Below are 27,094 nucleotides of genomic sequence, written 5' to 3' on the forward strand. Positions count from 1 at the left end.
ATACAATATCCCAGGAAATCACTGAAAATAATACTTAGTACCCAATAGTAGTGCTATATCAAAGGAAACAGGCACTAAACCAGGCAGTAAAGGCAAACTTAATATATGGTTGGTAACTAGGCAAGCATAAAATGGATTAACATTGGTAATAACACAATTTAGCATACAATGTGACTAACAGTAGGGACTAGGCATAGGATGACATTTGGTGTTAAGATCAGCATAAACAGTAGCAAGGTCACCTAAAGTGCAGCAGTGAGCATTAGTAAAGTTTAATCTACTGATTGCTGGAACTATACTGCCAGAGCATATTTATGGTAGCGACACTAGTCCTAGACCGACTGGGTAAGCACTGTCCAAAAGAAAGGGAGATATAGGCAGAGGGGGCAGGGGAGCAAAGGGGCTTGCAGAATATTTATTACTAGAGGGGCAGTCCTTTAAGATGTTCTTCTGCCAGACATCGCTGGGGCCCTTTAAGAGTATCTTTGCACTTAATGACAGTCCCAATTAACTTGCATGTTGTAGAAGTATAGTATAGGTATGGTATAGTCTCAGCACAGGTGCAAGGTAGACATGGTTCAGATGTGGTAAAGGTTCTATATAATGTGGTATAGGTGCAGTCTAGGTATGAAATAAGTGCAATATAGAGTACAGTATGGATGAAGAATGGATTGGGTACACTTGTTGTCCTGCTCTCAGCTGCTCAGTCCATGCTAGTAGTATCAGCAATTGGGGCAAAGCCCTTTCACCAGTCCCTGGGATGCTGCTGTGACCGCTCACTGTAGAGAGGGGGGGTCCCCTCAGTCTCTCCCCAAAAGCCTTCAGTGATCAGCAGTGGGAAGCCGAGGGTGAGTGGACATTCCAGTCTCCCTGCTGCAGCAGTGCAGGTGCTGTGATGTAGGCCGTGCTGCACTGCCCCCTAGTGTCCTCACTCCCCCAATGAATTTAAGGCCTGCGAATCACAAGGTCCAATGGGTTGATGTATCCAACCAGTTTTACCAAAGTTTTTCAAATTTGCATGGGCAACCTTTGTGCAGGTATGTGTAATGCTGTAACCAAAGGGTGTCACCAACATACTAAATCCATTTGGTTAATGAAGGCAGCTTTGCAGACTTTCAATGCACTAAGATGAGCTTAGAGGCCTGAAATAGAGCTCTAAAAATAGCCTCTCTGTGAAATTCTTGCACATTAAGGGTCTTCAATATACCCCGGATGCACTGTTTTGTGTCAATCTGTGTATTGGTTGTAAATACTCTGTTTAAAGTGTTCATTACTCCTACCAACTAGAGATGTAGTTTGGGATAATGGCACAATAGGTGTATAAGTTCTCCATATTCCCTGCGATAACCACTGTACATAGGATCCTGGACCATGCCCATTTTAAAAAGATTTGAGGGGGGTTTAGTGGGAGCGTAGCAGACATAATGGCACAATATACATATATATATATATATATATATATATATATATATATATATATGATAAAGTCCAGTGTGACTGTCCCAACACCAATGGTTGCTTCAGTGATTAGATGCTCTTAATCTTCACTGCTAGTGCCCAAATAGTGGATGTACACTCACCAGAGTGTTTGACACCTTTTTACAGGTAGATCAAAGTAGGCTTGTAAAACCACAAAATAGCTGGGATCTTTCTGATGAGAAGCTCCACTAAATTCCTCCCTTATAATAAAAAACCCACAGAGAAAAAGACTCTGCAAGAAGCAAGATTAAAAAGTAGCATAGTGTAGTATTTTATTTGTAATTGGTGTTAAAAATATAACAATAGGCACTAAAACAATATGTGTATTAGTGCCCATGCACCGGCACTAGTGTGTACAGCTTGTGCAGATATCAAATGGCCTCTCCAGGGCTTGTGTGTGGTCCAAGCTTCATTCTAACTAACCAGCCAGAAAATAATGTCACACAGGACCCGGAAGTGACGGATCCCCACTCCGAAGTAAGCTTTACCGTTATGGCCACCTCAGGAAGTGAAGAGCAGCCATTTCCTGTTTCTATTTAAAATGGAGGAAAGTTTCCAACTGGTTGGTCTCTTCCAAAATGGAGACCAGTGGACCAAACTATAAAAATCCCCAATTTGGATTGAAAACCTAAATACGCTCAGGCTATACACACTTAACAGCTTTTATCTGATTAAGTGTTGTTAAGTGTATATAGCCTGAGCGGATTTAGGTTTTTAATCCAAATTAGGCATTTGTATAGTTTAGTTCACTGGTCTCCATTTTTGAGGAGACCAACCAATTGGAAACTTTTCTCCATTATAAATAGAAACAGGAAATGGCGGCTCTTCACTTCCTGAGGAGCCATAACGGTAAAATGTACGTCTGAGTGGGGATCCGTCACTTTCGGGTCCCGTGTGCAGTGGCGTAGCGTGGGTTGTCAGCACCCGGGGCAAGGCAAGTAATTTGCGCCCCCTAACCCGCGGGATTTTAGCACTCGAGTCTCTTCCACTAGATTAGTTAAAGAAACCCTTACCCCCTAAGTATGGGGGAGAACCAATGCGCTACCTAAGGTATAGGATCAATACATGTGCTTACCCCCTAATTATTTGTTATGAAAATACTGATGTAATTAAAGTAAATGCATCTAAATACAAGTTTGAATGACCAGCGTGCCCCCTTTCAATGCAGAATGACCAGCGTGCCCTCTTTCAATGCAGAGAGACCAGCGTGCCTCCTTTCATTGCAGAGAGACCAGCGTGCCTCCTTTCAATGCAGAATGACCAGCGTGCCCCCTTTCAATGCAGAATGACCAGCGTGCCCCCTTTCAATGCAGAGAGACCAGTGTGCCCCCATTCAATGCAGACCAGCGGACCTGCTTCCTAATTGGCCAGGAGAAGGATCCGTGTGACAATAGCGAATTTTCATTTGCAATTGTCACACAATGGGTGCCCCGGGTCCACCCTTTTTTGAAGCCTATTAGAGCCTCTGGCTCTAATTAGGTAATTATTAAAAAAAAAATTATTAAAAAAAAAAAGTGCCAGGCTGCTGACTCACTCGCTGCTAAACTGACTGAGCAGTGAGGAGAGGCGGTATAGGCGGGGCTTGGCTTTCAACGCCACCCCACCCTATACCAATGGACAGGTGAGGCACAGTCCAGCCCCGCCCGACCCGCCATTTTCAGCCATAGGGCGGCCATGCTGGACATCTCCCAGCCTAAAGATGGAGGCAGCCGCAGACAGTGTGTGAACTGTGTATGTCAGAGTCAGACAGACAGAGTGACACTGCGGATGCGCCCCCCCAGATGTTGCGCCCGGTGCGGCCGGCCCCCCCTGCACCCCCCACGCTACACCACTGCCCGTGTGACATAATTTCTGGGCTGGTTAGTCAAAACGAGGCTTGGACCGCACACCAGCCCTGGAGAAGCCATTTGATATCTGCACAAGCTATACAAACTAGTGCTGGTGCATGGGCACTAATACATGTGAATGCAATTCCTATTTGTTATGCTTTAACACCAATTACAAATAAAATACTACTCTACGTTACTTTTTAATCTTGCTTCCTGTGGAGTCATTTCCTGTGGAGTTTTTGACTCTAATGGAGGAATGAAGTGGAGCTTCTCATCAGAGGGATCCCAGCTATTTTGTGGTTTCCTAAGCCTACTTTGACCTACCAGTAAAAAGGGGTCAAACACCTCTGGTGAGTGTACATTCACCATTTGAGCACCATTGGTATTGGGACAGTCACACTGGACTTTATGTTTTATATATTATATCTATCTATCTATCTATCTATCTATCTATCTATCTATCTATCTATCTATCTATCTATCTATCTATCTATCTATCTATCTATCTATCTATCTATCTATCTATCTATCTATCTATCTATCTATCTATCTATCTATCTATATATATATATCTTAACCACATTGCCTTTGCATTTACGTTATTCATGAGTGTATAGGGCATGTATGTGAGCATCATTCACTATTGTTTGTTTATTGTAAGGTGCTGTTTTTCACTTTTTTTTTTTATGCATGTGAGCACTATCTATACATTTTTTATTTTGCATAGTTAAAGGTGTTTAGCTTACCTATAAAGGGGCAGCCACATTCTTTTAAAAATTTTCTACAATTTTAGGGTGCCACACACTGATATTGTATTTCAACATAATGGCACAGCCTGCAGATATGTCTCCCGTTGGTGCTCTATCGCGGTACCCACATCAGTCTCCCATTTCCCAGTTGTTCTAGTGGGGAAACCCTCAGGATAAGTGGTGAGCTGCATAGTGTAACAGTGGTATATGAAACCTTTGGAGGTTCTATGTTTTGCAAAAAATTTAAAATGAGGGTTGTGGACAGCCTCCACTCATATGTGCTGTCTTGGGCTTTGACCACGTAGTCAAGCTGCAAATATTGGAAGTACATATGTAAGGTTAAATTGAATTTTACACTAAGCTTCGGGAAGACTTTTGGGGAGCCTTTGGAAAATATTTGAAAGAGATTTGCGATTCCTCATTCCTTCCATTTATTGCCAAACTGTAGTTTAGCTAATTCCATGTAGTTGTCATTTCACCAGATTGGGCTGAACATAGTAAAGCAGTAACCTTCTAGATCTGCTTGAGTTTGTTCTATTTTTGTTGCACTAGAGCAAATGTTAGGAGCAATTTGTTGTAGTTACAAAAAAACAAGTGACTCCAGTCTTGAAGGAAGATCCTGTGCAGGCGTATGGTGCAATAGAATTGATACTGTGGGGTCTGGTTTGGAGGAGGCAGATCCATCTACTCTGGCCATACCAGCTACCAGATGCTGTAGCTTGGCAGCCAAGTAGTATATCTACAGACTGGGGAGAGCCACACTGCCACCATCTTTAGGGCCGCAGGAGCTGCTCTAATTTTATTCTAGGTGGATGGTTATGCCAAAGCAGGGACCTGAAGATAGAGATGACTCAGAAGACCTTCAAGGGTATGACTACATGAGAGTTGTGCAGGAAATAAAGTAAATATAATTTTACCAAGATTGGATTTTTTTTTATTAGCGACAGCTTTAAATTATTCCATATGTTGGACTTATCTCTAAAACAGACAAGTAGAGGGGTTATTTTTATATGACAAAAATCAGTAAGGTCTGGAATAATTTGTATACCAAGATATTTAAAGGAGGAGGTGGTCGGTATTGGACAGGATTGAGCCACTTGCTTATCTGAAACCCTGAATTTTGCATTTTTAATGTTTCACTTAAAGCATTATTAAAGTTACTACTCCCTGCCAGGCAGAATTTTTTAAATTTTTGTTTACTTTGGCACATATTTGCCGAAAAGTCATATTCTTTCGAACCTGCCTCAAACCAAACCCAGGTACGTTCACCACATCTCTATTAATAAGGAGCACTCAGCTGCAAATTACCTTCCAAGTAACTACTGCTGTAGTCCACTCATACATATATATGCATATACGTTGAAATGGTATACTCTTGTTTGTGATATTTTTTAGTTTTATTTAGACTATTTAAAAGAAAATGCCCTCCTGCCCTCAAGTCAGTCCTCCTCGGATTGCCAAATAATCATTAATGAAACCTAAAAATGTAAAGAGCTGCATGCATGGCAAAGTAACAGTACAAGGGCCTACCCCCTCAGACCACCCCGCCCCTACAGTCATCCAATTTTGCCACATACCCGCTTGTACCAGGTATTGTACCTGGCTGCAGAGAGGGAAGGAGCATCGAGGGAACACTGGTAATGTGAGTATACAGGGGTCAGGGTTGCTTTCTAGAGGCACTGTTATTTTGCTTAGCATGGACAAGATGACAGCGTCTTGGTAAATAACTTGAAAACAACTTCTGAAATTTCATTAACATGTTAGTATATATATGCAATTTTAGTGATTTGATTTTGGCTTTAACTGGTTACTCAACAGTATTAGAGCATTATGCTGTATGAGAAACTACAGCTAACACATAGAAGTATTTGTTCTCTTTAAACTTGTTAGTCCATGACTTGTTCATCCAGGGAAAGCAGATGAAAGTTCTCTCCTGTTATGGCTGTTATCTAATTTAATGGAAAATGGTGACAGATAAGCATCTGTTTCCTCTGATTGCAGCACTGTTTCCGTCCTATGCTGTCATTACACTATGGCTGACATCACAGGCTGTCAATCCATGCTCCCTATGTCTAAAATAAAATTACAATTACTGTCATTACCCCATCTCCCAAGGGCATGGCGGTCTGCAGCCTAATCACTCCCAACCACTTCCCACTCTTCCAACCCTGGACAGATATTGTCGTTGGTTATATAATTGCAACATTGTTACAGAATCTACTTTCAGTTCACTTACCCGTAAACTTCAACTTCAGACTCTTCTAGGCCATGTCTTTCATTCAAGATCAACAGTGGTCTAATTTTGAGTGCTCTCCATGGGTCAAACAGGATAGAGCTATATATGTATGTCTGGTGCCCAGTTCACTAAGGCCTTATGCACACGGTGACGGGGCACTGCAAAACCAGTTGTGACGCTAGGAAAAAGCAGCTGTAAAAATGCGCTTTTAAAAGAGTTTTTAATTCTCTACCCTCTTCTATTTTCCAACCTCAAATCCAACTTCTACAGCTTAAAAACGTCTGATGTGGCCTAATGCTGTATGCGGTGTTAAGCAGCCTTTAGCAGCGTCAAGCGTTTTTACAGCTTAACGCTGCTGCTCCAGAACACTCTGGCCCGGGTTTTTTTTTTTTTAAAGCTATGCCACTTACAGCTCCTAAAAACCTGTGTGTGCATGATGCCATAGAATAACATGGAGGGGCGTTTTTAAGCTGCAAAAAAAAAAAAAAAACGCCTTACGCTCCTAAAAGCAGCTGTAGAAACGCCCTGTGTTCACGTGACCTAAATCTCATGTGCTTTTTCAGACTTCAAATTATGACAGTGGACAGTGGAAGACAGCCCCCAAAAAGGGCTCAGATAAATATATTTCTAAAAAAGTAAGACTTATTTTATCATTCCTGCTTGAGTCCGCCTGCTCACCATGTTTGGTGCTCTCCTGTAACCGAACCAAACTGCATACTTCCATTTGTCCATTATTGGAACTGTCTTTGTATTTTTGGTTCTTTCCATGACAGTTTATAGTATGCAGTTTCCAAAGGGTTATTGTGGAGGACAGTCTTTGACCCCCTCCTATTCTACTACTCAGACTTAGAATACACTACAGCTGAGTCAGACAACGAACATGCTCTTCACTTCCTGACCAAATTATGCCAAGAGTGAATGGAACAACCATTCTGCAAGTCTAAAGGCCCGTACACACGATAAGAAAATCTCAAGGGAAATTTCGTCCGACCACCGATCTGCCGATTTTCGGATTGTTAGTATGGTGCTTTCGACAGCCGACTCAGACTTTTCGGCTGAAAAAATCCTGATTTTTATCGTCCGTCAACACAACGTCCGATTTATCGTCTCATTAGTACAGTTTTTGATGGAAAAAAATCTTAAGAGCAAGACTGGGCATGCTCAGAGACGAAAGAACACATACAAAGCAATTCAACACATGACATCACTTCTGAAGTAGAATTCTGTCGTACGGGAAAATTCGTATGAAAATAACCTCTTCACTTTCCACATCAGACGAGCATGCCACAAAAAACAGATGACAGATCGTTCGATAATCTGATCGTGTGTACATGGCTTTATTGTTGGTCAGAAAGGGAGTGCTTGCTTCCTGACAGATCTAACATGTTATAAACCAGGAACCTAGCTGGAGCATCTTGGAGAAAGCCTTCCACTTTTCCCCCACCCTTGAAGTAAGCATTGTGCAAGCCTATGTGACAGTGTGGGGTTGGGGGTCCCAGCACTTTTTCCACCCATATTTACTATTAATGAGCCCCTGTGCACCTGTACAGTCCACACAAATGTTATGCACACCCATTATTCTGAAGCCAACTAGAGGCTTTTGTCATGATCCACATTATGGCCAAATGTGGATTGCAGTGGCGCCATTAGGATTGGTGTTACCTGGTGTAGTAAAACATGGTGTCACCCCCCCCCCCTTCCCCACCCCCGCACCTTAGTACAGACCTAACTCCCTTCCAGCCCTGCTTCCCCAGCATAGAACTGTACAGATTTCCAGAATGAGTTTGCAAAGATTTCAAACAAACCTCTTTCACGTTTTTTGGCACGTCATTATGGGTTATTGTTTGTAGAATTTTGAGGAAAATAATGAATTTAATTTATTTTGGAATAAGGCTGTAACATGACAAAATGTGCAAAAAGCGCTGTGAATACTTTCTGGATGCGCTGTATATTAATATAATGGCAAATGGTGTTAAGGACATAGGCAGGATGTTATTTCATAAAGGTCCACTTTAGTGTCCTTAAAGCAAAACATGGTTGCCAAATAAAACTTCAGTTAGGAATGCAGTAGAGGGGCACGTCTGAAACCCAAAGAGTGGGGACCTGACTGATAGACAACTTCTTTACTTACTGGCTAATTATAGTTGTGGAACTTCCCATGGGCTTAACTCTTTTGTTACCATAAATTGATCCCATGCGGCCAGTGTCAGGCATGGATATGTGATACCCAGGAATCCAGTATGTGTCTGCAGTGAAAATGCACTAGAGACCTCTGACACCCCTTAGTGTGTGGGAGAGAGGTAGGGCTGAATAATCCGACTGCCACCTGTCAAATACCACCACCAGACTTCTAAATAATAGACACTGTAGTGGATGCAGAAAGTTCTATATGTGGAATATTGCAATGTTTAACCACTTCAGCCCTGGAAGGTTTTACCCCCTTAATGACCAGGTCATTTTTTGCGATTCAGCACTGCGTTATTTTAACTAACAATTGCGCGGTCGTGTGATGCTGTACCCAAATACAATGTCCTATTTTTTCCCCACAAACAGAGCTTTCTTTTAATGGTATTTGATCACCTCTGCAGTTTTTAAAATGTGGGCTATAAACAAAAAAATAGTGACAATTTTGAAAAAAAAAAAAACAAAAACAATATTTTTTTTCTTTCTGCTATAAAACATTCCCAATAAAAAAAAATTAAAAAATATTTTTTTTTTTATCAGTTTAGGCCAATTTGTACTTTGCTACATAATTTTGGTAAACAAAATCCCAAAAAGCGCATATTATTTGGTTTGCGCAAAAGTTATAGCGTTTACAAACTATGGGATAGATTTTTGGACTTTTTTTTGTTGTTTTTATTAGTAATGGCGGCGATCAGCGATTTTTAGCAGAACTGAGACATTGCGGTGGACATATCTGACACTAATGCCTCGTTTCCACTGAGTGGTACGGTACGGTTCGGTACGGTACGCAATTTTTGCTGTTTACATTGTCAAAAGTTGTAAATGGTACCCTAATTCCGAACTGTACCGTACCACTTTTTTGGTACCCTTTCGTTGGGGTACCAAGCACATTAGTACCGTACCAACAGGGTGGAGCTATACTGTTGAGGTACTGTTGAGCTTAGGTACTGTTGACAGTGGAGACGCAAACCTGATCAAGGTGTACCGTACCAAACCGTACTGAACTGTACCGAACTGTACCGTACCGCTCAGTGGAAACGAGGCATAAGTGACACTTTTTGGGGACCAGTGACACCAATACATTGATCAGTGCTAAATAATATGCACTGATACTGCATAAATGACACTGGCAGGGAAAAGGTTAATACTGGGGGTGATCAAGGGGTTAAGCGAACTCCTAAATTGTGCTTACTAACTGTGGGTGGGGGTTCTGTGGCAGGCACACAGAGATCGGTGTTTCAGCTTAGCTGAGACACACAATATCATTGTGCCTGTCTGATAGGAGAGCCGCCTGTTTTGTTTACATAGGCAGGCAGCTCTCCTTTCAGTTTCCCTGAAGACCACACGAGGCCGGCGACGATCGCGCCCACTCTTCCCGCGGTCTGGCTCCCGCTGTGTGAAATCACACGCCGAGACCGCGTGCACATCATCACGTAGATCTACGTGATGATGCGCAGCCGAGCCGCCCTGCCGCAGTAGATCTGCGTGGGGCGGTCAGCAAGTGGTTAACGCAAAGTATGAGTTTTTGGTAAAGTAGAAAAAATTTTTTGTTTTGCATGCATCACCCTTCAAAGTGCCCCTTCCTGCAAAGGCCAGTTATAAGTGAGGACAGTGACCATTTGTTTGTACTGTTGAAATATTGGTGAGGGGACGCACTGGACACCTTTGCTGCCATGGTGCTATATGCTGGGTGTCTAGTGCATCCCTATGCCTTTAAGGAGGGGTGAGCTCCCTCCAGACTCATCTGCCCTCTGCCTATCCATTATAATGCATGTGCTTCCACTTTGGAGGCTCTCAAAATTCAGAGTTAGGTACTACAGGTAACACTGGGGTGCCTTGATGGGGCTCTGTAGCTTACGCATGTACTTGCAAATGTGTACAAATGAAACCCCTGTTTTTAACACATACTGTTAGACAGGATCATTTGTTTGATTGTAGGCTGGTCAGTAAGTTGAGCTGGGAATTTCTTCTTTTTTTTTTTTTTTTTTGGTAAAGTATACCTACAGACAAAACTTTTCCTAGTTTTAGGTAGAGTTGAGAAGGGATAGAGGTATTCATACAGTATGTGTCCTTGCAGGGAATAGCTAACTTTTATTTACCCAGATTACCACTGTAACTGGGAGAGACAGTCAGGGTAATACAAAACTGTATGGTTGTTACTGGAATAGGGGCAAAGGGGATATCATCCATTGGGTACAGCTGGCAGGGATGAGATTTCCTTTTTTGGGGGGAAAATTCCCACATGCTTCCTGTTGCATCTCTGGGGGCAGAAAGGACAGGGCAGCAGGCAGCACATTGGCTAAGTGGTTAGCACTTCCGCCTAATAGCACTGGGATTATTGCTTTCAATTTCAACCATGGCACTACTACTTGCAGAGAGTTTGAATGTAATCCATGTGCCTGCGTGGGTATTCCAGTTTCCTCCAAAGACATGCTGGTAGGTTATTTAGCTCCTGTCCAAATCGACCGGAGAATAAAGCTAAGTTAGGGACTCCTTGAGGGCAGGGACAGATGTGACTGTACAATATATACAGTATGTAAATTGCTTTATAAATTGACAGTGCTATATAAGTATAGTATATGTTTGTAACAACAACAAAAGCCATGATATAGGTTCTTAACCTTCCCCATATATCCAAATCATTAAATTAAGTTTGGGCTAGAATTAACTTTGTATAGAGGAATTCCCGAATGTATTTTTTCTTTTTTTGGGATCCTCCCTTCTATATTAAAAAAAATATGGCCAAGCTCCACTTACCTTCTCTATGCTACAGCATTGCCCCACCTTCCATCCAGTGCTGCCGGTCCCCTTCAGATTGAAAGGCAGCCGGCATCATTCAACATCCCATTTTACCTGAGCCCAGGTTGTCCATGATCTACCCCCTGGGAAAGAAGAGGAATGGTTTGGTATGTCACAAGATCGGCTAGAAGTCTACATGGAAAATATAGGGTGGGGGTGTGTAATGAATGTACAAGGATTTCTAGCTGTAGTTCCACTTTAACCACTTTAAGACCGGAAGATTTTACCCCCTTCCTGACCAGGCCCTATTTTGCGATTCGGCACTTTGTTAATTTAACGGACAATTGCGCAGTCGTTCGATGATGTATCCCAACAAAATTTACGTCCTTTTTTTGCCACAAATAGAGATTTCTTTTGGTGGTATTTGATCACCTGTGCGATTTTAAATGTTTGCGCTATAAACAAACATTCTGCTATATAACATTCCAAAAAAAAAAAATTTTTTTTTAACATTTTAGGCCAATTTGTTTTCTGCTACATATTTTTGGTAAAAAAAATCGCAATAAGCGTATTTTCATTGGTTTGTGCAAAAGTTATCGTGTTTACTAACTACGGGAAAGATTTATGTCATTTTTATTGTTTTTTTTTTTTTACTAGTAATGGCGGCGATCTGCGATTTTTTGCGGGACTGCGACATTGCGGCAGACAGATCGGACCCCTAACTGAAATTTTTGACACTTTTGGGGAGACTAGTGACATTGCTACAGTAATCAGTGCTATAAATATGCACTGTTACTGTAATAATGACACTGGCAGGGCAGGGGTTAACCCTATGGGTGATCAAAGGGTTAAACGTATGCCTCATGCTTACTGACGTGTGTGTGTGTGTGTGTGTGTGTGTGGGGGGGGGGGGTTCTGTGACACAGACAGAGATCGCAGGTTCAGCTATGCTGAATCCTGTGATCTCTCCCTGTCTGTCACTGAGAAGATCCGCCTGCTTTGTTTACATAAGCAGGCGGGTCTTCTCACACTTTCCCCGATGATTGGGGAAGGGAGGCGCCGCCGAGACCACTAGGAGTGGAGCGATGTAGGTCTACGTCGCTGGACCCAGGGGAGCACTGCCGCAGTAGGCACGTGGTTAAAGCGGACCTTCTCCCTCTGAGAAAACTTCCCTCCAATCCACCCCTCCTACCCTTCCCTACATGAATAGCACCATCTTTTTTTGTTGTGTTTTGTTTATTTACTTTTTTTTTATGAAAACATGCGGCCCCGCCTCTACATCATTTCCTAGATAATTTGCTGTTGCAGGTAATGTTTTTTTCCCCCCAAACCCTTCATTTAAAAACAAAAAGCAGATATAAGGTAAATCCCATCTTCAGGATGGGCCCCCTGCCCCCCATCTTTCAAAAATGTATTTTGCATACATACCCTTTTTCTATGAGTCTTTGGTCCAGTCAGGTGGTGTCAAAGATTCTTATCTTTCACCAGCATTGGGTGGTCCTGAATGTTTCAGAGATTGGTGCTCATGCAATAACATAAGCTTTGATGACACAACCCTAAGAGGACAGGTCCTTGATTCCCTGCATACACAGAAAAAGTTTTTTCTTTAATGGGTGTCAATAAACCTGGAAGAGGGGCAACGTTGGATCCTGTTGTGGTAAGGCTGTGGAGGTGGTACTGAGAGAATAAAGTATTATAACAAAAGCTTTTGATTTAATAACTGTAAGGTGATTTATTTTTAAAATGTAAAACTGAACTTAAAGGGGGATTACCACTAACAAGAGCTGCAGAAGCCACAAGGTAGCCACCTTATTTCTCTGAGTAGAATAGCCATGCTATGAAATAATAGAGGTCGTTAATGACTGTTCAAGGAACCAGGTTCAATAACTACATTTGATTGAGGTTATTAGGTCACATGCACACTGGATATTTAGCCCCTGTGCGACCAGTTCTGGGGTTTTCATGGGAGGCACATGTAGGCAGGTGCATCTATTTTCTCCACTGCAGGGGGCATTCATCCACAGCAGCAATGCAGATGAAGGATGAAGTCGAGAGGAACCTAGTTCTTCTATGATCTCCTCAGTCACAGAGAGGCAGCATCCAATTGGATGCTGGCACCCCATTTGACTTTGATTGTCATCTTGGGTCAGGCAGAGTTCATTTAGGACCCTGGCCCCTGGGTTTGGCACACATTTTGCATGTGGCTAGAGTAGGGACAGGTCACCCGTCTGTCAGGGATAGTGCTTAGCATCAGGGAGAGGTTCCAGATGCGTTGGGAAAGTGTTGGGACACGCCATCCTACCTAGAAGCCGCCAGATTTGGGTATGGACCAGCCAGGTCAAATTCAGCCTCTCAAGACAGATGTTGTTGGCACACCAGAGACCTTCAGCTACTACTCACCGCTGTTACATCCCGTGAGTGCTCCCGGTTGGGTAGCCATCCCACTTGCTTTTTGCTGAACTTCAATTTCAAAATAGTTCTTTTTTCTGCATCTGTTTTCTGCCTCCGCACCATGCTGCACCTACCCACACACAGCTACAGTATCCAGCCCTACTGACTATAGCCTGTCAAAGTCTATGACAGACTGAAATACACTGAGGTTAAATGGGACTGGACGCTGTACCAAGTGATACTAGCATTTAGGACCCTATGCGTTCAGAGATGTATACCCAGAGTGCAAAATACCTGCTTTCCACGAAAACATCCCTGAATGCATACAGCGCCAAATGCAAGTACAACTTGGTGCAGCATCCAGCCACCGCCTATTTCAGCCTGTCGTAGACTTTGGTTGGCTTCATTAAATGGGGATCGGATGCTGCATGTGTGCATTCCAGAAGCTCAAAAATGCAGAGATTGGACTCACAGAAGATAAATGCCCAGTACGCATGAGGCCTTACAGTGCATCTATTGTAAGGTTTATAGACATTTTGGGTTTTCTCTGAGTGTTTCTTTCATGATGATGATTGATGTTGTGAGCTGCATTATTGGTACATACCATTATACCTTGTATTTTAATTATATTTTAAACCATTGTTTGAGTATCTTGATTTCTTGCCATGTATCCCTAGAACATACATAGAGTAAGTATCATACATGAGTATTCTTACAACTTTAAATAAATATTACTTAGTTTTGTGTTTAGCTGCAGTTCTGACTTAACCACCTCAAAACCAGCATGGGAGGACCTTGGTGTGTCTACTTTCTGAAAAGGTGGTAATTTTGGTGTGTTTTCATAATGTCTTGGCATATTTTATGGACTTTTTTCTTTTATAAAGTAAAACATTAAAAACCCAGGTGGTTACTAAAAACCACCTAAATAAATCTGTATACAAAAATTATATTTAAAAATGAATTTGGCACAGTGATGCATGGCTGAGTATTGTCAGTCAAAGTATCATAGCAATGAAAACTAAAAAAATAGCCTGGAAAGAAAGGAAGTATAACATGCCATTTCGCCGATGTTTTGTCCACCCCATTTCTGGAGGCGTTTAATTCTCTCTCAGCAGACCAGCCCCTGTCACCATGTATGCTTGAAGCGCACATAGTTGTTATCCCGAAGGAGGGGAGGGACTCGACCTCTCCGTCCAATTATAGGCCTATCTCGTTGCTGAATGTGGACATAAAAATCTTTGCTAGAATCATGGCGAACAGGTTGCTTCCTCTCCTCTCTAAAGGGATACATCTCGATCAAGTTGGCTTTATCCCTAAGTGCTCGGGTCCGGGTCAACAACACCCTGTCGAATGCCTTCCCCATCCGTAATGGGACTAGACAGGGGTGCCCTTTGTCCCCCCTACTTTTTGTGCTGACATTGGAACCTTTCCTGAACAGTATTAGAGATAACCCATCTATTCGCGGGGTCAAGTTTGCTTCCAAGGAATACAAGGTGGCTGCTTACGCAGACGATCTCTTGCTGTTTTTGACTGACCCTATTACTACTCTTCCTTCGGTCATGCAGGAGTTTCGTCAATTCACCTCTTTGTCCAACATGAAAATCAATTTTGCCAAATCTTTTGCACTAAATGTCTCCTTATCCCCTCAAGAGGTGCAAATGTGCAAGACCAACTTTCGCTTTGTATGGAAGCAAGACTCCTTGACATACTTGGGCATACAGATTCCGGCTGATCTGCAACACTTATTCCTCCGGAACTTTCCCCCGATTCTCTCCAAAATCAAACAGGATCTCCTCGCTTGGATTCGACTGCCTCTATTTTGGTTTGGGCGCGCTGCAGTCTTAAAGATGAACGTTCTACCCAGGCTATTGTACGTTCTCCAAACAGTTCCTGCGGCAATTCCGCGGACCTTCTTTGGGGACTATAAACGTCTTGTGTCCGCGTTCTTATGGAATGATAAACATCTCTGTATACATTATGACCTCCTCTGCTTGCCCAAACACAAAGGGGGTATTGGTCTTCCTGACGCTCAAAATTATCACATGGCGTGCCACTTAACCAGAATCATTGATTGGAACGTTCATAAGCTGTACAAGGACTGGGTGTCCCTGGAAGGTGGCTTTACTACACTCGATTTGGCTACGTCCCCGTGGTTGAGTCCCACTCATTTGCCGCCCTCTCTTCGGCTTCACCCTCTGATTGGCCCAACTCTCCAATCTTTTGGCACAACATGCAAAACGCGTGGTGTCTCGAGGGCCCAGGGTCCGATGACCCCGCTCAAACTTAATCCTGACTTTCCCCCCGGCATGCACCATCATTACTTACTTGACCACTGGCCGCAGGAACAACTGCGCATTCACCATGTCAGCGACGGAGTGGAGGTCTTTTCGGCCTCCTCTATTGCTAAGAAAGCAAAGAAACCCCTCGTTCCACCTTGGTCCTTTCTTCTGCTGGCCCACTATGTGCAAGCATTTATTAGGAGGTTCCCCTGTCGGGATTCCCCGACCACGTTTGATGGGCTCTGTCAGCAGGAAGGCCCCCTCCGTAGGCTAATCTCCATCACGCACTCTCTCCTGTTTGAAGACTCGGGTCAGCTTATTCGTACCCGTTGTGAAGCCTGGGAGAAGGAACTGGCCTGTTCATTCTCCGAGGACGAATGGGAGCAGGTCTTCTTGAAAAACCACAAGTGTTCATGGAACGTTACGACCCAAGAAAACGGTTATAAAATTGTTTCACGGTGGTACCGCACTCCGACGCTCCTTCATAAGATCACACCTTCCGTACCCTTCACTTGTTGGAGGTGTCTAGCGGACACTGGCTCTCTCCTCCATATTCTGTGGTCTTGCCCACGATTGACAGCATTCTGGATGGAGGTCCACCGACTTATCAAGCAGGTGACTACGAATGATCTGGACTTCTCACCGGCTCAATTCCTCTTGCACCATTCCCCCTCCTCACATGCTTCCTATACGAAATCGCTTACAGCCCAGATGATCAATGCTGCGCGTCAATGTGTTCCTGTTCTGTGGAATTCAACACAGGCACCTACGATTAAACAGTGGCTGCGTAGAATTGCTGTTATCGCGGAAATGGAGGAGCTCATTCATATTGCCAATGACACCCCCACTAAATATCACAAGAAATGGGCGTGCTGGGCTCACTTCACAACCACACCGGAATTTGCTACACTTAACGCGTAAGCTGCGTTTGATCTTTTATTGATACCTTTCGGTTTGGCATCCCGTTCTGGGGCTACTTAGATGTTATATTGGTTTTCTGAATCGACACCCTCATTCCCAATGTTTCTATTAATGTTGGCTATCATTGCATACGGATTGGCATTAGCTCTTATTCCTTTTTTTTTTTTTCCCTTTCTCCCCTTCTCTCTTTCTTCTGGCTCCCCCTTCCTTCCCCCGCCTTCCCCTTCCCCCTCCTTGCCCTGCCTCCCTCCTTCCCCCCTCCATACCTCATTTAGGTGCTCCGACCTGTCTGGCTGGTCCTCACGGCTCGCACCTTTCCACAGCCTTTCCCGACGACCATTTTTTGTTCTCTCTTTTTATTTTTATTTTTTCCCTCTTTTTGGTTCAACCCCCCCCCCCCCCGTTGCTGTGCCTGGGCCGGTTGGGCCCGGAGCACGTCCACGAGCAAGGTCATGACCCTTTTGCTTAGAGTGCCTCACAGTGGTTCTCTTTTTGTTTCATGTTCTTATGATATACGGGTTTGTAACTGTGTTTTTATACTCCTTCACATTTTTGGGGATAGGGACTTTGGACCTGCACCCTCCCCTCTCTGGTCTTGGTATACCCTTACTGGTTATACATTCTATGCAAGATTTAAAAGATGCTCCTGGACCAATACGCATAGATTGGAGCTTGAATTGCCTTGAGTTGGTCCTGGGTCTTATTGGCCTTTCTATGTCTGCAAATGTGGGTGGGGGAACTCAATTGTTTTGGTATATACTGTATGTGTATGTTTACTTGCATATGGTTGTTAATTTTGCTGTATTGTATCTTTAATTATTCAATAAAAACGTTTTGAAAAAAAAATAAAAATAAATAACATGCCAGTATTAACCACTTGCCTTCTGTGCACTTAAACCCCCTTCCCATCCAGACCAATTTTTAGCTTTCAGTGCTCTTACACTTGACAATTGCACGGTCATGCTACACTGTACCCATATTAAATTTTTATCATTTTTTTCACACAAATAGAGCTTTCTTTTGGTGGTATTTATTCATATCTGGGTTTTTATTTTTTACAAAAAAAAAGAAAAAAGACAGAAAATTTTGAAAAAAAAAAGTTTTTCTTATTTTCTGCGAGTAAATTTTGAAAATAAATACATTTTTCTCCTTCACTGATGTGCGCTGATGAGGCGGCACTGATGGGCACTGATACGCTGCACTGATGGGCACTGATGAGGTGGCACTTATGGGCACTGATGAGGTGGCACTTATGGGCACTGATGAGGTGGCACTGATGAGGAGGTACTAATATGCCGCACTGATGAGCACTGATAGAGCACTGATAGGCGGCACTGCTGGGCACTGAGAGGTGGCACTGCTGGGCACTGAGAGGCGGCACTGACGGGCGGCACTGATTGGCACTGACGGGCGGCACTGATGGGCACTGGCGGGTGGCACTGATTGACACTGACGGGTGGCACTGATGAGCACTGATGGGCAGCACTGATGAGCACTGATGGGCAGCACCATCAGTGCCCACACTCAGTGCCCATAGTGCTGCCAGTCAGTGCTCATCAGTGCCTAGATGAGCAGGCACTGATGGGCACTGACTGGCAGCACTATGGGCACTGATTGTGGGCACTGATGGGGGGCACTGATGGTGGGCACTGTGGGCACTGATGGTGGGCAGTTAGTGTGTTTCATTTACCTTGTGTAATCAGGGCACTGGTGATCAGTGCCCTGATTACATTTTTCTTTGTCCCAGACAGCTGACCGGCTCTCTCCTTCCTCACACTGCAGTCTCTGTGTGAGGAAGGAGAGCTGGCGATGAGAGATGATCTCATATGTTTACATATGAGATCATCTCTCATTGGACGGTCCGATCACGTGGTGAATGGCCGCTGTGATTGGCCATTCACCACGATCTGTGATCGGCTGTGTCCAAGGGACACGGCCGACACAGAATTTCCCCGATGCGCGCTCGCGGGAGCGCGCGGGGAGCCTGTGTCTGGGAGGCCGTTTAAAGACGGCCTCCCGAAAATGTGAGTCCACACTGCAGCCGTACTTCGGCTACAGCGCGGATGGGAGGTAGTTAAAACAAAACCAGTCCAGCTAAATACAATTAAAGAAAGGATTAAAGAAATCTTGATTGCGCATTCATAGCTGTATCTATTCTATGGATACTAAGATCAGTACACAAGCCTTCCCTTGGAAGGGACCTATCACTTCTTCACACAAATGTGAAGAGCAGCCTTTTTTAACCACTTCTGAGCCGGAAGGTTTTGCCCCCACAATGACCAGGCCATTTTTTGCAATTCTGCACTGCTTTACTTTAACTGCCAATTACGTGATCATGCGATGCTGTACCCTAATAAAATTGATGTCCTTTTTTTCCCCACAAATTGAGCTTTCCTTTGGTAGTATTTGATCACCTCTGCCATTTTTATTTTTTGCACTATAAACAAAAAAACAGCGACAATTCTGAAAAGAAAAAAATATTTCACTTTCTGCTATATAACATTCACCCCCCTCCCCAAAAAAAATAAATAAATGCAAAAATCTATTTTTTTTTTCATCTTTTTAGGCCAATTGGTATTCTGCTACATATTTTTGGTAAAAACGATATCCCATTAAGCGTATTTTGATTGGTTTGCACAAATGTTTTCACGTCTACAAACTAGGGGAAAGATTTATTTATTTATTTTTTTACTAGTAATGGCGGAGATCTGCGATTTTAAATGGGACTGCGACATTGCGGCAGACAGATCGGACCCCTAACTGACATTTTTGACACTTTTGGGGGGGACCAGTGACATTACTACAGTAATCAGTGCTAAAAATATGTGCTGTTACCGTAATAATGTCTCTGGCAGGAAAGGGGTTAAACCAGGGGTGATCAAAGTGTTAAGTGTGAGCCTAGGAGAGTGTTTTCTAACTGTATGGATGAGGGACTTGTGGAATCAAAACAGAGACCTGTGATCCTAAATAGGAGGATCACAGGCGCTCTGTGTTCATTCCAGAGAGAACAGCGGTCTGCTGTGTTTACAATAGCTGACCGTCGTTCTCTCTCAGCGGGGAGCGATCTCGGGTGCCTGGACAGCAATCGCAGCCGTCGACCCACGTGGATTGGCTTCCCCGCTTCAAAATGGGGCGGTCGGTTTACGCAGCCAAGCCAGTATATCTGCGATGGGTGGTCGGCAAGTGGGTAATCTTCTAATGTTGGAGGAACCCTTGAAATAAATTTCAGAACTCAGGGAACCACTGCTAAAAATAATTAATCTTACAGCTCACAGTACATTAACATGATCATAAGTTGTAGAAAACTTTAAATAACAGAATAAAGAATGTACCCTCCCTAGCGTATTAAACACACAAGGCAGATTTTATCATCCCTCTGCTCTATACAAGAAAATCATTTTCATAATAATATTTTTATTGAGACAAACATAGATCTATACACAGAAAAGTCAGAAAAGTTAAAAAAATAAAAATAAATATATATATATATATATATATATATATATATATATATATATATATATGATAAAAAAAAAAATAAAAATGGGGCAGACTTAATGAACCACTTGATCTTTTTCTGCTGTTGCTCCTCTATGTTTCAGTATTAGGTTTGAAATAAAAAAAAAAAATGAGGAATTTCATATGTAATGCCTCCCCCGTAGGGGCCGCTGGAATATGACTGTCCCCAGAGTTTGCCCTGACCTTGCAAGCCTCCCGACACCCCTAACACCCTGGGTTCTGACATAATGCAAAGAGAAAATGCAAATGCAAAAGACACCAAAGAACTGAAAATTTACTGAAAATGCTTGAGGGAACAAAGGAAAGAAGAATGTGAAATGTTGGTATTCCCCAAATTGCAACGTTAGCAGAAAACAAAATGATAGTGATATGCAATGAAATGGCAATAACAATGAACCTGACAATAGAGGCCAACAATTTTTAAGGGGGACCTTTGACCCCAGGTTCAAGAGGGTGCTGAGAAGACTTTTTGTCAGTTAGCTCCCTTTATGCCCTGATGCCACAGACAAAAAGCAAAAACAAAACACAATATGTAAAAATTGAGGAGGAGTTCCCCTTTAATGTAAATAGGTGTTGTAGGCTGATTCCTTTGTGTGAAGAAGTCCTTGAAGTAAGGGTGTCGGAAATCTCCAGCTAGCTATGAAGAGGCCCAAAGATGTTGCTGTGCAATGGCGACCAACAAAGGTGGATATGATGAGCAAGGTGTTTCCCAGTGAAAGGCCTTTTGATAAAGTAAAGGGTGGTATGAAATGCCTGCATGCAGTGTCTCTAAATGTAAAAGTAAGGATGGGCTTCTGCCCTGTCACAAATCCTGAAGATACAAAGGCTCATGGGGGAAGGATGTCCCAGAACAGGCTCTTGAGGGAACTGCAGTCAGATGAAGAATGCCTGACTGGCAACCTGATGACCCAGGAGTTCAACGGTGTCTGTGTGGGTATAGGTGAAAGTGGCCCTGAATAGCCTTCAGGGATAAGTCTCATTCATGGAAAGGCCCTCCGCACCATCCAGGCTGTGGCGCTCACTCACATCAGTCAGGGAGACTGGCCTCATGTTCCTGCAGCTGTAAAATTCCATGTCCCAAGAGACCAAGCCCCTCCCCGGACGGTTCTATTTATCTGTTCACCCAGAATTCTTTTACTCTCCAGCCAGCTAGTACCTGTAATTTGCAGCAGCATTAGATCCATTGGAATCCCGGCTTTCTGAACTACATGTCCCACAATCCCCTGCTTTCAGTAGTGGTCTCTATCTCTTCAGTCAGGAAATTATGCAATAATCCCTGTGCTGGGCACTAGAGGGAACAAAGCTCAATGTAATTGTAGCACTCCCCCAGCAGGAGCTGCTGGTGATGGTGAATACCCACCTGGCTGCAGCTGCCCCTTTCTTCAGCCCTCTTGGCTAAAATTCCACAGTCCTCCTAGACCAGTTATGGCGAACCTTGGCACCCCAGATGTTTTGGATCTGCATTTCCCATGATGCTCAACTACACTGCAGAGTGCATGAGCATCACGGGAAATGTAGTTCCAAAACATCTGGGGATGCCGAGGTTCGCCATCACGCTCCTAGATGGACTCTGTATCAATCCCAGACTTCTCTTACCAAGTCCTCTCAGGCATGCCTCTCAGTCCTCTCCCGACTATAACACTCACCAGCCCACCTTGCCGTCTTCCTCCCTAGAGATTTGCCCAGCAGTGTTCTCCAGCAGTCCTTCTCCTGCTCTCGTGCCTCCGGTCAGGACACCCCTGTGTGTCCTGAAGAGGTTCCCTTCCGCACCCGAGCCCAGGCCCAAAGTCAGCCCCCCAGACTAGGGGGTTCCCCCAAGGGCCACTGACAGCCTAACACTCCATCTCCAACTTCCACCTAAACTCCACTGACCCAGCTGAGCTGACCCAGAGTATTTGAGGGGGCGTGCCCCCTGCCAACCCATCTGTTGGGCATTGGTCAGGGCCCTCATGAATACTCCAGGCAGCACCTCCTAACCTCCACTCCCATTCTTCTAGAATCTTCTCCAAGTTTCTAGAAATAGGGGAGGTATCAGAGATGCTGCCTGTCAGTCATACCAGCCTCCCTGAGTCACTCCCCTGACCCAGATAAAACACAGGCTTGGCTGCCAGCCAAGCCTAAACATTTTGCTTACTGTAACAAAATACCTACCAATTCCTATTCTAGCACACTAGAGGGAGCTAGTACATAATGTTCAGTAAAGAGTGTCCAATGATGGCAAAAGTGATATTGCCAGCGCCTGGCTACATATACATGCTGATCAGTGTAAGTGGGATATCAACTTACAATTGTTCATTACTCAAGGAGCCCCTACCAAACTCAGAGGGACCCTACGCTTCCCTGGAAGCCTGGTTGAGAAAAGTTGTTGAGAGCAAGAATGAGGAATATTAAAAGTGAGGCTAAAATGTATACTACTGTGCCAGAGCAAGAGAATATGTTTTTATCACTTCCTTATTGAAATCCATTTATTTATTATTATTAAGATTGAATTTTTCCTTAAAAAAAAAAAAAAAGGGGGGGGGGGGGATTTTTCATTTCTGCTCACTCCTTAGTCCTAAAACCATGATGTATGAGCACACCATATGTTCACAAACATGCTTCTTTTCATGGCCTTGTTCCTGGCCGCAAGCTTCAGCATTAGCAGCTGGCTGTGAAATTATAGCCCATGGGTTTTTCCAAGCACAATTTACATTGCTAACATATATATTTACTCCATAGAACACACAAGTCAGCACAAGTAAACCCAATCATTAGAAGTGTACCGCAATAATAGACAGCACGCTTTCCTCTTGTATGCACATGAACAAAGTATGTTAAGGAAAGCCTGGGAACCATACACACAAGTTGACACTGCTGATCAGCTTTTGAAAATGCAAATAGTTTGGTTGTTTTTGGGTTTAGAATATTTTAGCCAACCGCCAGAATAAGCATGCAGCAAGTTTAGTCAGGGTGAAACAAGAACTCTGACCTACCTACTTGTTTTGGGTCAATGACTCAAAAAATATTAAAGCCATTGGATCAGGATGACAGCCAGAAGGAGTGCTTTCAGAAGGAGAACCCAGCAATGGCAGCTTTCCTACCTGCACCTTGTGTATTTCACCTGCATAAGATGTGCATTGAATATATAGTTTCATGGTGTAATTTGTTGCCCTGTACATACAGCCCATAGTAGAATGCTCACATTCCAGTGTTAGCAGTTTCTGTTTGTAGTCAAACATGAGGCATGGCACTGCACAGGTAATTCAAGACCTCTGTCTGTAGTGTGAGAACTAACATTTCCTGTAAAGAAACTACATATATCACAGTTCCTGGGTCTCTCAGTCTAGCGCTGATGCAGGTGAGTAAATAGATCTGACACAGACATAAGCAGGCAGTGCATTCACAGACACATAAAGAGATCACCATACAGCTAGAAAATGTTTTTTTTTTTTTTTTTACACCAGCACTCCCACATTTGTGACTTGACAGAGTAGTCGGCAATGCATGGATTGGACGCTGTGTGATCAGGACAGGAACAGTAAGTGGTTTTGTCCCTTTGACGAATAGGGACAAGCTAGGTGAATGACATAGGGGAATTCATTTGAAATTATACAACAAACTGCAGCCACAACATGTGATCCCATCATTACAGGGTAAGGCAAACAAACAACATAGGGACTATAACTACATTAGCCTCTTGCCGACCAGCTCACAGTAGATTTAATGCGAGTGGCCAGCACAGCAAGGTACTGTGATGTAACTTTATATCGCAGTGTACTTCCTGGTTTGGCGCACCCCCTGCTGGCCCAGAGTTTGTACACAGCACAAGTTTGTCAGCAGGGTACAGCCAAATGATTATGGCTGTACACCTGCTGATCCGCTGTGGCCAATCACAGCACAGAGTTCTGTGTTAAGAAACACACAGAACTCTGTGCACAGACAGCGTTCTGTAGGTTTATTCTCCCTAAAATCAACTCTGATTTCAGAGAGATAAAACAGACAAATCTGTTAGTAAAAAGCAGCACACATTACACTTGTTAGGCACACAGTTAACCCCTTGATTGACCTAGATGTTAACCCCTTACCAGGAAACAAGAGAAATGGCCGCACACCAAGCGATGGCTCACGATGAAAGGCTTTATTAAACAAGGATGCAAGGTACAACAAAATGGATGGTGGACATGTTTTACGCGACTCACAGCATGCTTGTTAACTACACTACTGGTAATGAACAAGCACACTGTGATTCGAGTGAAACATGTCCACCATTCATTTTACTGTACCTTGAATCCTTGTTCAATTAATCCTTTCATTGTGAGCCATCACTTGGTGTGCCGCCATTTCTCTTGTATCCTGTTTGCGGTGGCGATCCGAGGTCCTGCACCCATGGCTGGCTGTGAAGTTCCAACTGCCTGAGCGGTGTACATCTCTTTCTCTGTGTCTAAACCCCTTACCAGCCAGTGCCACATTAGTACAGTGTACAATATTATCACTGATCTTTGTATTACTGCCACTAGCAACATCAGCGTCAGTTAGCATTTCTCTTAGTCAGTGTCAGCTAGTGCTAGATTTTCCACCACACTATCACAGTCCCACCATAAGTCTCTGATCACTGCCATTACCAGTATAGTGTCTGTATGGATCAGTATCTTGATCACGATCAGAACTACAGTAGTACTAGTGTCCACCATTAGGTAGTGTCCCAAACACTCCAAATGGAGAAAGAGGCTGTGATGCAAGTGGTCAGCGACTACTACATCAACCTCTTCTCCCCTAAAGAAGCAGACAGGACTGCAGCCGACGGGTTCTTGTCAGGTATCACTAACCAAATTGATCCTGCAGGTTAGTCAGCCATCAATGCTCCCCTGGCATTGGAGGAGCTGCACTCTGCCATCAGATCCTTTAGGTGGGGCAGGACCCCAGGCTGCGATGGTCTCCCAGCGGAGTGTAGTGCTGTGGGTTCTCGTGGGCCCAGACCTGCTCGAGTTTTATGAGGAGATGGTGGTGGAGGGCAGAATGTCTCCCTCGCTGAGGGAGGGGATGATTTTTGTTGAAGCAGAAGGGGGAGAGATGTGATTTGAAAAATTGGCATCCCATCTCTCTCTTGAACATGGACTACATAGTCCTCATCAAGGTCCTAGCCAACAGGTTGATATCTGTCATCGGAAAGATCATCCACCCGGATCAGACTTGCGACATTTCTGGTCGTAGGATTGCGGACAGTCTTGCCCTTATCCGGGACACGGTCCAGTACATTCAGGGACGCCGAGTGAACGTGCCCCTGGTCAGTCTTGTCCAGGAAAAGGCCTTTGACAGTGTCTCCCATGAGGTTATGTGCAGAGCTCTGTGCAGGTTTGGTCTTGGGGAAGTGTTTTGTTCGTACGTTAACCTGATGTACAATGACGTTTGTAGTACGGTGTTGGTGAATGGCTGGAAAACTGACCCCTTCCCTGTTCTCTCTGGGGTCAGACAAGGGTGCCCTCTTTCACCTCTGTTTTTCATTTGCTGTATAGAGCTCTTCGCCGAATGCATCAGATGGAACCCAGAGATCGGAGTGATCACCATACTGGGCCTGGACAGAAAGGAAGTCAAGTGCTCACTCTACATGGACAATGTGATGGTGTTCTTTGCTGACCGGCGCTCAATCTATTTACTCGTCCAGACCTGTGAGGACTTTGGCAAAGCTTCAGGGGCAAAGATCAACTGCGGGAAGTCAGAAGTCATGCTCTTCAGGAGGTGGTTCCTGCCTTTTTCTGCATCTGTCCCTTTCAGCGTCAAGACAGACTTCATCAAAATTCTTGGGGTCTGGTTTGGAGCTGAGGGCGCAGCCCTGAAGTCTTGGGAGGAGAAACTGTCCAAGATGATACAAAAGTTTGGAATATGGAGCCTGAGAGAACTCACCATCAAAGGAAAAACTCTGGTACTCCGCAGCGAGATTCTCCCTGTGATGCAGTACCTCGCCAAGGCCTGACCCCCCCCCCCCCCCTGAGGTCAACACCTGCAAGGCCATCACCACGGTGGTGTTTCACTTCATCTGGGGCTCCAAAATGGACAGAGGGAAGCGGCCAGTCATGTTTAAGAACCCCTCAAGAGCAGCAAGGGTGTGCCCAACATCGCTACACTATTGAGGGTATTCTTTGCTTGCAACTTCAACCGCAGGACTTTGGTGGACAGAACTTTGGACTCTGGTGGTAACTCCGTGTCCCATTTCTTCCTCCTGCCTCTTTGGAGGTCCTTTGGATGGGACAAATGGGACAGTTCCATCCCCTACAACTGGGACACTCCTTGGTACACTTTTAAGTTTATCAAGGAGCAGGGGCTGCATGGAGTTAAGCCAGACTTGTGGAAGCCAAAAACTCTCTACAAGTTGATCCGAGCCATGGACACTGTGGAGACTGTTCCAGGCCTACCCTCAGCCACTTGCAAAGTGGTCTGGAAGAATGGCTCTTCAAAGGGGCTCACTAACAGGCACAAAGATCTGGCATGGATGGAAATCCAAGGAGGGCTGCCTCTCAGGACATTTATGCATGCCAGAAACCTGTGCAGATACAGGCACTGCCCATTTTGCATCATCCAGGAGGAAACTGCTTTGCACGTTTTCTGGGAGTGCCGCTTTGCACAGGGCCTGTTGAGGGCCTTGGAACAAGAACTCAAAGACCTTGTACCAGAGACTGCCATGCCATCACACACTTTGGTGTGCTGAACTGACTTTTTTTGTGTAACTTTTTCCCAGGAGGACATTGACAACGCCTGGCGGGTGTTGTGCTGCTTTCAAGAACGCTTTATGGT

The 27,094-nt window shown here is 44.1% G+C and overlaps 1 protein-coding gene and 1 pseudogene across 2 annotated transcripts in view; both read left to right on the forward strand.

Moving 5' to 3' along the window:
• LOC309555477 (uncharacterized protein) overlaps positions 1–27,094 on the forward strand; it is a 51,248-nt gene that overhangs the window by 23,915 nt on the left and 239 nt on the right. The gene's annotated exons all lie outside the window — the stretch shown is intronic.
• On the forward strand, positions 26,028–27,008 carry LOC309550690 (annotated as a pseudogene). Its single transcript has one exon. The product of its transcript is annotated as an uncharacterized misc_RNA (transcript).

The sequence above is a fragment of the Pelophylax lessonae genome, assembly GCF_965119305.1.
Source record: "Pelophylax lessonae genome assembly, chromosome: 1".
NCBI classification, from domain to species: domain Eukaryota; kingdom Metazoa; phylum Chordata; class Amphibia; order Anura; family Ranidae; genus Pelophylax; species Pelophylax lessonae.